Source organism: Pinus tabuliformis, chromosome 4_2, assembly GCF_031772625.1.
Source record: "Pinus tabuliformis cultivar Carrire ecotype Pingquan chromosome 4_2, CPIR1, whole genome shotgun sequence".
NCBI classification, from domain to species: Eukaryota; Viridiplantae; Streptophyta; class Pinopsida; order Pinales; family Pinaceae; genus Pinus; species Pinus tabuliformis.
The window spans coordinates 849,823,224-849,835,314 of record NC_142304.1 but is presented as its reverse complement, the minus strand read 5'-3'; positions in this window follow the sequence as shown (position 1 = coordinate 849,835,314).

The window sequence follows — 12,091 nt, the reverse complement described above, 5'->3', positions numbered from 1 at the left end:
TATTAATTTTCGCGTTGAGCGTCAATTTGTACAGGTTAATTATTGTTTAACCAAAGTTTATGCTGGGCTTATGCTGGGCACTTTCTCTGCAAGAAAATTTTAACCAAAGTTTTCAATTTACCCTCTTATTGCTTGCATCACTTGGCCCGATGTTATTTTAGTGCGCGCAACTTAATTTATCCTAAGTTTTCTCAAAACAAAGTTATTCTGGTGCCTGTTCAGTGTTTATCCAAAGTATGAATTCCCCTTGTGATTTTTATACAAGTCTTAGTACCTTTATCCAAAGTTTTTGATACTCATGCCACTTGCCATATTTGGCACCACCTGTCAGTGTTTCACTTCAGTGTTTCACCACCTGCCAGTGTTTCACTTCAGTGGTATGGTAAAAGATAGTCGACGCAGAAGGCTCAAGTAGAAACTAGGGCCACTCCTTCACTATTTCGTCCTCGTTTCATCGCCGCCTGCCCAGAGGAACATGGAATCTACAAGATTTCAATTCCAGCCTTTGGACATGCTCTGTTGCTGCAATTATCCCCTGCCAACAACTCCCGCCACCTACGACCTCTAGCTTGCACTACAAAGATGTTGGTTCTGCAAAGAGAGCGCTCGCTGTTGAGCAGGTCATATATGATGCCTTGCTTGTACCTAAAGAAAGAAGAAAGATCTATGTCAGTGTGACACGGCCCCATTTTTGCAGATTAGTTGATACTCTCTGCAATAAATTCGCGAGGAACAAAAAAAAAATACAGTTAGAGAGTTCAATAAACATTATTATCATGGAATGTGGAGGCGAGGGCCACAACTCTGCCTTCAGGTTGCTGGCAGCTCTGACCTACCTTTTTTGGCAAGTAGCAGGTTGTATCAATAGGCTTAGAAGTTGGATTGATTTCTATGTCTGGACCCCTAAGGGCAACAGCCTGTTCAGGGTGCAGAGGGATGCACACTATTGGGAGATTATAATGCTCGCATTGATCCACTTTTGGTTTCAACACGTACAACCTGCCAGAAGAGCGAAGCCCTCGCTCAGGATTCCAGGTTGCTGGTCAAGGAATTCTATGGGGATGAAGATAAGATTTTAAAGCCTTTGTCCTAAATACAATTATTTTATATATAATTCTGATCGATTTCGGGCTGCCTCCTATAATTAGTAAATTCCAAGTCCCCTAATTTGTGTTTATGTTAGATATTGGCAAAATGAAATTCTGAATAAATTAGCTAGTGCAAGAGAATACGATAAAAATCACCATTAAATTAGCAAAGCTCGGCAAGGTTGAGGATTTAAAGAGAAGTCTGAAAGGTTCAGACAAAGGGTAGAAATCATGGAATTTGTAAAGGCTTGAGAACTTAAATTTGCAAGCATACTCGTAACAATGCAAAAATAGTTATTCATCCAGTGCATTAAGATAATTTATCGCATGATTTATCTATTGTTTAGAGCCCAAGTTCAAATGAAAATTTAAACAACTGCAACATCAAATTTGTTTAAAATCAAAACCAGTGCCAGAGTTTTCATGTAATAAACCATTAATAGTTTCATGAAATATATTTACATAGTCATCCTGTTCAAAGCATTTACGAATGTAAGAATTACCGTTTTCATTTTGAAGACCTTGGTGTACATGTGTTTTCCATAAACCTACACCGAATACATTTCTCCGTGCGTTTTCCCTCAGAATGTAAGATCTAGGATAGTTTTGTGCACCCGCAAGTGTTCTTTGCCTTCACTAAAAAGGAAACGCTCACAGAGGCTGGATATTCCGCCCCAGTTTCCCGGCATAAGTTCGTTGTTCTCAGCAGTAGAGCAGGCAACGAAGGTCAATATGCAGGGTCTTCATTTGCAGCAGTGTTTAACTTTTCTATGTAACATGGAACCTTCTTTCATGTTTTCAGCCTCCTGGTCTTCCATTTCATGGCCGAAACTGTTCATTAGCTGACTTGAATCATTCTCGGCATCCATTTCTCTGATTCCAGCCTCCTGGTCTTCCATTTCATACCCGGAAAAGTAAATTATTTGACTTGAACTGTTCCCAGCATCCATTTCTCTGAGATTATGAAAGGATGTACAAGTGAAAAACAAATTATATCATATTAGGTCAATCTCTGCATATAACAGTAGGAAGAAATCATATAAAGTGACCATGAGAAACATATCAGACTCAGGAAAGTCCCCGAACATAAAACTCAGGAATCATGGGGAGAATTTACGATCAGAGAAGTTGTGGCATCAACATAGCAGTTGTTGTAGAGTGCACACGTGGTGCATGCATGCCAGCATGCTACCCAAAAGTTTTTTACTCTTTTACCTTTTTAATATTTTATTTCAATTATTAACATTTGATATTTTATTTTATTTCAATTATTAATATTTATTATTTTATTTAAATAAATAAGTAAATATATTAAAAGATGTAAATTTATATTAATTTATCTGAGTTTACTCTATATGCAAGGTACAAAAATTATGGCCGACTTCAAAAATGTATTCACGGGTCAGTTTTCTTGCAACCCAAACTCTTTCTCTTTTCATTTAAAGTTGCTTGTTTTGGCCATAGGCTGGGCTAACCAGCTTCCTATTTGGAATTTTTAGGTTCGAATTCCATCTTTTCCTGGCTACTTGCATGGTTACTGCATCTTTGAATTCACTCTAGATACCACGTTCTTGTGTTTAATACTCTCTTTGCTTTATTTATTTCAGGTCACTGAAAGGTTGTGACCAAGATTTAGTGTAGGGCTTATGCGATATTTTTCATGTCTTTTGGAATTATAATTTTCACTGTATAGTTTGTATTAGGTTTATAACGTGTTTAACATCTTTCCATATCCAATGAAGATTCAACCTTCCCAATCAAGATTCCAGTAGGCGTCTCCAGTTCCAATTGCCATTCTGCAATCAAGATTTTTTTATTAAAAGCAGGGTCATGTTGTTGAAATATGGACAAATTATGATTATCGGATGTTTCGTAGGTTTCAATGAACTAAATTTATAAGTCAATATTAATCGAGTCTCGATGTAGAGAAATTCAGAATATCTAGAGGGAAGTCTTGGTTAATGCTTGTTTAAAATAATGGTGAATGGAATTGAACGAGTTTCTGTTTGACTAGTGTTACTGCTACAAACAGTTGGCACACAGTTCTTGCCAGGTTCTTTAGGAGTTTTCGAAGCACTGTCTGAATTTTCTTCAAAGTCTTCTGGAAAACTGAGACATTTGATTATGATATATTGATCACTTTTCCAGGGAGGACTTTGGCTTCTTTGCAGATCAACACCTTACAAATCTTTGATTCCTTATGGATACCGGATACAAGTGGCACACATGCATGATGGAAGTTGACAGGAAGCTCACATGCAAAATGGAACCACAACTACGTGGAATGCATTCATAGTCTTTTATAGGTAGGGATTGCCGCTACGCAGTTGCCCTTGTTTATATACATTGTTTGAACCAGTAAAAACAACATTTAAATTTTAACATTACGCCTATAAGATTATATGACTTTATCTTCGCTCAATGTAGTTGTCAAATTTCTTATGGGTTATCTTTTTTTTACATTTTCACAAATGGCATGTTTTCATATGTATTTTTAATTGTGTTTGGTATATATAAAATTAAGATAAATTTTGTATTTTGTAAAGGTTCTTATTTTTAAATTAAAAACATTATTTATTATTTATGGCTATCGAGAGTGATCATATATGTTATTACGATGTCTAAATATTTGGAAATTTTTTCTTTATAAGACATTTTCATACACAATAATCTACAAACTTATAATATAAGTGTAATTAAATAATTTAGGTATTATTAAAAATGCACAAAATCTAATATGACATAGCTTTGGATTAATTAAAAATGGAAAACTTTAATAGATCTTATGTGTCAAATTTTAAATGGCTAAAAGCCTAAGTTGAGACCTTGGTGTCTCAAATTTAGATTAAAAACAAAATGCCAAAAAAATATTGAAATGTTTATGAATTTAAAAGGGTAAAGGAACTACCCATGTTAATTTATAATTCTATTTGAAATCAATGCATTGATTTCAATGTAGATGTTAATTTCTTATTTGATGTAATTAGACGTCTGATCTACTTTAATTTCAAAGTAAATTGATTAATAGCGTGCATTGATTTCAATGTACATTATAATTTATTATTTGATGTAACTAGATGGATGATGAATGTTAATTTCAAAGTAAATAGATTAATAGAGTACATTGGTTTCATCAGAGATGTTAATTTTTTATTAAATGTGCTTACATCCATCTTAACAAAATCCACCATAATCTAGATCAGTCTTGAGCGCTCCACATATGACTGACAATGGAGGAAAAGGAAGTAAGGCTTTTACAAAAGGTAAAATAAGTTGGATTTAGAAAGCCATCAAAGTCTCAAAATCAGATAAAAAGCAAGATACAAAAGATTATTGAAATTTTCATTAAATTAAAGGGGTAAAGGCATATGTAAGGTCCTAACTAGAGTTTAGATTGCTTTGACATTATTATTTTTGGATTTTATTAAAATAAATGCATTGGTTTTAGTGTAAATTTTAATTGATAGTCTTATTGGATTGATTGCACTAAATGTATTGATTTCAGTGTATATGTTGGTTTCTAATTCTATTTGATTAATTGCACTAGGTACATTGATTTCAATGTATATGTTAATTTCTAATGTAAAAGATTTGCATTAATTCAAAGTAAATACATTAATGGTATACATTGAATTTAGGATAGATGTTGATTTCTAATCCTATTTGTTTTTTACACTGCATGTGTTTTAGTGAATATGTTAATTTCTGATATGATATAACTAAAATGATGATCTACATTAATTTCAAAGCAAATAGATTAATAGTGTGCATTGATTTTAGTGTAGATGTTTATTATTATTGTTATTATTACCATGGAGAATCAGTAACTTGTTGGAGTAATATAGGCGAGACTCAAGATCAAACCTAGTGGTTGCCATTACAACACTAAGAGTATATCCAACAACAACCCGTAACCCAAAGATACTAGGAATTCATGACTTATAGTTTTTAGGTTTTTGTGGTTGGATTGTTGATTAATGGAGGAATATCTACATATTTGAGGGTCTCAGTTAACGTGTTGGACCCACTAGCAAACAAACTAAGTTACCCTAGAAAATTTAAATTTAAAATAAAATGACTATATTACAAAAATATTTAATAAATTTTGTGTTATAGTGCACACCTAAAACTAGCTTAGATCCATCTTAACTCCTAATATATTGCGTTGAGAAAAATCAAATTTTTTAATATACAAACTTTTATTCTTAACATAAAAAAAACATTAAACAAATAAATAATCAAATAATATTTTAAATATTTGATAAATAAAATTGTATATACCAGTGAGAGAAATATAATTCAAACTATCAAAGTATTTGATAAGTAAAATTGTATATACAAATTAAGAAATATAATTCAAACTATTTAAGTATTTCACAAGTAAAATTTTATATACAGAGCGAAATATAATTCATTATCCTGAGCTAAGCCGGGAAATTAATTAGAAAATGCAGACTTATTGTCATTTCCAAAACTCATTTGCAGGAAATTACTTTTGTAACGGTTGGTTGAGTAGCATCGATGCTGGTGGAGCTCTTAGAGCGCGTGGAATTATTGTCCCACAAAAACTTTTTCATAAGTAAATAAATTTTATATACAGAGTGGAATATAATTCATTATCATGAGTTAAAGTTTGTTTTCCAGGAAATTAATTAGAAAATGCCGATAATTAATTAATTAGGAAATTAATTAGAGTGGAATATAATTCATTATCATCATTTACAAAATCATTTGCGGCAAATTACTTTTGAAATCCGCGTCTCCGCATGCGGTCATTTCGGTTGCTGGAGTGGCGATAACTCTGCGTGGATTTATTGTCCTGCAAATAACGTAGGTATGTAGTTGCGATGATGTGAAGTTTCGAATTCGAACTCAAATTTATTATTTTTATCAAGAGTCAATGGTCGGCGAGGAAATTCATCTTGCTGAGGATTCGTCCGAGGCGTAAGAAGGGTTGGGAATGTGATTGAAATCTGGGTAAAAAATTTCAAATTATTTTATAAAAATAGTATTTAAATCATGTTTTTGATAGTGAAAATAGATTCAATACCATCAAAAACTTTTAAAACACGTTTGAACTGAGGAGTCGAGATACCTGTTTAAATTTCCAAGAAATTAATTACATTTGAAATCAGCATCTCGGGATGCGGTCATTTCGGTTGGTTGACTAACATGCGAGTCGCGATACTTCTTAGAGCGCGTGGAATTATTGTGAAGTTCCGAATTCGAACTCAATCTTACTATTCTTCACATGAGTCAATGGTCGGCGAGAAAATTCATTTTGCGAATACGACATTTCCGTTTCTATACTTCAGACGCAACTGTGCTGCAGGTGGCCATGGTTCTCAGACCGCGTGGAATTATGGATAGGGAACGGATTTCGAATTTTGGAAAGTTAATTATAGAGTAGATGTGTAGGGTTAAAGTAATTATGTAAATAATTTTATAATTTTATATAGGGTAGATGTGTAGGTGTAATGTAATTATGTAAACAATTTTAAATATTTGCTTAATTAAAAAAACAAAAAAGTGATGGCTAATAGTTTAAACATTTAAATGTGTGGTCAATTAATAATAAAAAGTTAAAGTAAAAAAATAATAAAATTCAATTTGTTATATTTTGATTTTGTTATTATTTTACAACTTAGTATAGAGTAAATGTGTAGGCGTAATGTAATTATGTAAACAATTTTAAATATTGGCTTAATTAAAAAGTCGTAGTCTTTAACGCGACTTTTTGAAAGCCTTTTCGGCGATTTTTTCCGGTGAAAATCCGGCAGTAATTTATTGAAATCCAAGTTTGATAACTAGTTTCTGCACAATGAAAGCATCCCAGGGGTTTTTCAGGGTGCTGAATGCGAATATGCAGTTAAAAAACCATTTTAACTGCAACAAATCATGATTTCATCTCAATTTTTTCCGCCGGATTCCGTCACCGGAATCTCAAAAAGTCGCATTATAGACAACTCCAATTAAAAAACAAAAAAGTGATGGCTGTTAGTCTAAACATTTAAATGTGGTCAATTAATAATAAAAAGTTAAAGTAAAAAAAATAATAAAATTCAATTTGTTATATTTTGATTTTGTTATTAACTTGTGAATAGAGTTTGTTACAATACCATGGCTTATGAATATCGCATGCCCAAAAACCATAACTTATTTCATAATCAAAATATTTTATAACAATATGACAATATTCTTAACCATGGATATTCAACTCCACTTTATCATGGATATTATTAACTTGTAAAAATTAGGCTTTGTTACAATACCATGGCTTATCAAACCCACATGCCCGAAAAACATAACTTATTTCACAATCAAAATAGTTTATAACAATACAAAAAAATTCTTAATCGTGGATATTCATTCTCACTTTACCATGGATACTATTAATTTGTAAATAGGCTGTATTACAATACTATGGGTCAATACCATGGCTTATCAATACCACATGCCCAAAAAACATAACTTATTACACAATCAAAATATTTTATAACAATATAACAAGATTCTTAATCATGGATATTCACCCCCACTTTGTCCTCGATATTATTAACTTGTAAATAGGCTTTGTTACAATACCATGGGCTAATACTTTGACTTATCAATACCACATGCCAATATACAATGACTTATTTAGCAATCAAAATATTTTATAACAATATGATTCTTAACCATGGATATTCGCCCCAACTTTACCATAGATATTATTAACTTGTAAATAGGCTTTGTTACAATACCATGGGCCAATACCATGACTTATTAATACCACATGCCCAAAACCCATAACTTATTTCACAATAAAAATATTTTATTTTAATTTTAATAATAATATTTTATTAATTGAAGCTAGAAAGAAAAAGGTTATAATTAGTTTTGAGATATATCTAAACCCTCTATCCTCAGACTACTAAAAATATCGCCATAGAAATTAAATTAAGTTTTTAATAAAATAAAAAATGAGAATACTTTTATATTTAAAGATGTGAAATTTATATAATACAAATACTATTAGTAAGAACCAACATAGATACATTTTAAGTAAGGATCCAAGTCATGACAACAAACAAAGTGAAGGCAAGAGAGGGGGAGGGGGAGAGAGAGAGGTAGATAGTGACAAAGCTAGAGGGTGGAGAGAGAGAGAGTGATGGGGGGAGACGGAGATGGGGAGGTGGGAGAGAGAGGAAAGAAGAGAGAGAGAAGGAAAGAGGGAGAGAGAGAGAGACATGGAGTTGGAGAGGGGGAGAGAGGGAGGGAAGAACAAAGACATAGAGAGATAGAGGTGGAGAGAGAGAGAGAGGAAGTGACAAGGGAGATATGGAGAGAGAGTGAGCGAGATAGGAGAGGAGGGAAGAGAGAGAAGAGGAGGGGAGAGAGATAGGGAGAGAAGGGAAAGAGAGAGAGAGGGAGGCACAAGGATGGAGGGGAGAGAGAGAACGGGAGAGGGAGGGAGATAGCAATAGAGTTGGAGGGAAGAGAGAGAGAGAGAGAGTGATGGGGGGAGAGAGAAAGGGAGGTGGGAGAGAAAGGGAGAGAGAAGACTCAAGAGAGAGATGGAGTTGGAGGGGGAGAGAGGGAGTGATAAGGGAGTGATAGAGAGAGAGTGAAGGAGAGAGGAGAGTAGGAGGGAAGAAAGATAAGGAGAGAAAGGGAAGAGAGAGAGAGAGATGGAGAGAAAGTGTGTATTTTTGTGGGGTGTTATAGAGAGAGGGAATAAGAAAGAGACACATTGATACAAATATATATATTTATAGTATTATATAATCATCCTAGATCCATATTAACCCTGATCTATCAAGTGCCAAAAGGTATCAAATCCCTTGACGTGCAAACCTTTCCTCAATTTTTGCACTCAATAAAGAGGTTTTCACCTCGAGAGGTTGGATCCCTCTCGATGCTTGATAGATCTGGGTTTTGATGGATCTAGGCTGATATAATTACAAGTTTTATTGTGTCATTACCTCTTCTCTCACTGTAAACTTGTGTGAACATCAACGAAAAATCCAATAAGAAGTATATACTTTTGATATTTATACGGTTCAGGAAACCAGTAACATACATATAATATTTATATTGTCCAGGAAACCAATCTTAGCATACATCTAATATTTATAATATTCAGATGAAGTATTGGATTTATCCCATCCATGATAGAAAATCCAATGAAGAGCTCTCTCAAGGTTGTGTAACGACTGTGTTTCTCTTGTTGTTGAAGGTATATTAAACTCTCATTTACCTAAATAATTGCCATGATGATCACATATTTTTTTATTATAAATTTTCCATATATAAGTAATGAACCTTATTCCTCTTTCATATGTAACAATCTTCTTCATCACCTTATTACTTCCTCATATGGAACAAACTACTCCATCATCATATCATTGTCTCACGAATGAGACCTATGTTAATGACTAATGGTTTTTTATTGTGAGGTTATAATTGTGTTGCAATTTCTGATTGAGAATATATATATATATATATATATATATATATATATATATATATATATATATCAGAGGAAATTAATATCTCACCGGCACGTAACCTTTGAACAAATAAGTAAGTTGACATTGTGAAACACTAATTACAATGTATAAAAAGAGACTTTCACATGAGAGGAGACATGAGTGAGTCTTTGGAAGGAAGTAATAGTACTAACCTAAGACAGACACACGAGAGCAAGCAAAGATTCATTAGTTATCTAGAGAATTAGCTCACATAGACACAATGATCATTAAATAAAATACAACACATCTTCAACAAGATAACCACTAAAGATAATGAAGTAGTTCAATTTCTTCAGTACATATGATTACACCATATATCGTAAACACCCAAAGAATAGTCTTACAATATTCACGATACTTGCATGAAAATGTGATGGCTCAATGAGCTTCAATTATTAAGTGAAAGATCCAAGTACACATTTACAATGATGAGACACTAGTTCCAATAGTGGAGCATTAAGTCACTTCTTTCTTCTCCAAAGAATAGTTTTCTCTCCTATGCCAAGTTAGAGAAGCCAAGACTAGCTCTCCAAATCCTAAGCCTCCAAAAGCCCTTTGCTTGAGTTATGAGGTTTCTTTTATAATAAGAGGAATGACCTTTCATATCTCCTATGATTTTTGAGTTCCTAAATGAATTTTGAACTTCTATTTAACTCATTTGTCAACATGTGAATTTTAATATTACACATATGACTCTTGGACTTCCACTTGTTGCATTGTTTCATTTTCCCCTTTAGTAATTACATCATTACATCCACAGATGATGTGGCAAGATACATGGACACACATGAAACTGTGATGAAACTTGTATAAGCCACAACTTGGAAATGATGACATGGACTTCATGATGAGGTGGCAATGCCAAGTTGTTCTCCTTGTTTCTATGTCTTTGACTTCTTTATGATAGATCTGATCTGTACTCCATTTTCACCCTCAAAAGGATTATGGATTAACATTGAAATACTTTGATCCATCACGAAATGTCTCCATTCTGTCTTGGTCGAGGTTCTACTTCATGTCTTCATGATGGTTCTTATTTGTGCTTCTTCTATGAAAGTGCTTCTTCGCTTCTTCTCCTTGTCATCTTCCTTGAGAATCACCTTGACTTGTTTAGGTGGTACACCTTCCAATTAAGATCACTCATGACAATGAAAAATTAGTCTTGAAATCATCTATCATATATCTCCCTAGCTCATGGAAGAAGTTTCTTGTGATAGGTTTGTGAAAGGACTAATAAGGAAGAAGTTAATGGGGAGGGTGTAGTTGAACTCAACAATGGCTTAGGAGAACACCATTTTTCATTAGAAATGTGTCATGCACTATGACGAGAGGCTCTTCAAGGTCTAGTGCAGTGAAAAATCACAAGGAACAATGTGATGAGCTTGATGACTAAGACTGCACCATGCGTTAGGCTCAAAGGAGTAAGAGACAGTGAGAGCATAGTTTGACTTGAAAATTAATGAGAGGAGGCTTCACCGAGGTCTAAGGTTGTGCTATGCACTAAGGAAGCAAGACAGGACAAGTCTTGGGTGCAGAGAGGGACCACAGTAAATACTGGGAACAAGACTAAGCATTGTTACTACGCCACACGGTGGGCTTAAGGGAAGGTCTCTATACCAGCACAATCTGACTGAACAATAGTTGAATGTTCATTAGCAATGTGATCTTAGCCTTATGCTAGTGCATAGGGGGAGTTTAATGGCCAAGGGTTGAGTCATTATTGCCTTAAATTTCACTTATACGCTAAGAGCGAAAGGCGAGCTTGGGACTAGTACATTTTGACTTCACAAAGGCTCATTATCTACTAGAACTATGCTCTGTGTCTTATGCTAGTGCAATTTTCTCCAACAATTGTTATTTGTAAGAGGAGATTGTGTAGTTCATTGAGGTAAGTAGCATAAAGTTAGGTTACTTTTCTCGTGAGGGTTCTCACTGCATTGTGGAGGGAGGAGGGCCTTTACATTGACTAGTTCGTTTTTACAAGAGGATGAAATAGGTACTTTTTTTTAGCTATAGGTGCTTTATGCACTATGCAAGGTAGAGGTGATAAAAAATCATTGTAGTGAGTCAGTATAAGCTAGAAGGCTTAAGTGACTATGCTTTGAAGGTTCTGAATGTGAAACCAAAGGAGTTGACCTTCAAAAAGACTTAGTGCACAAGTCTAGGAGGAAGAGGTATCATAAATGGGGCTCATGAATAGGTTTTTATCATCACCTATAAAAAGGGGAAATTCCTTCATAACCTACACTGGGAAGTAGGATCAAGAAGCACTCCAAAATGGCTAAGTGTGGGATTAGTAAAGTAAGAAGGGGAAAAATATTTGAACAAGACTCAAACATACATCACACACATGGAAGCCATCAATACAATCCAAGGGAATGCACAGGACTCATCAACATTAATCACACCTTGAACAAACAACAAACTGACACTTATTTCTAAGTACGACAGTTAAAACACCACATTGTGACACTTAAAATATAAGTGTGA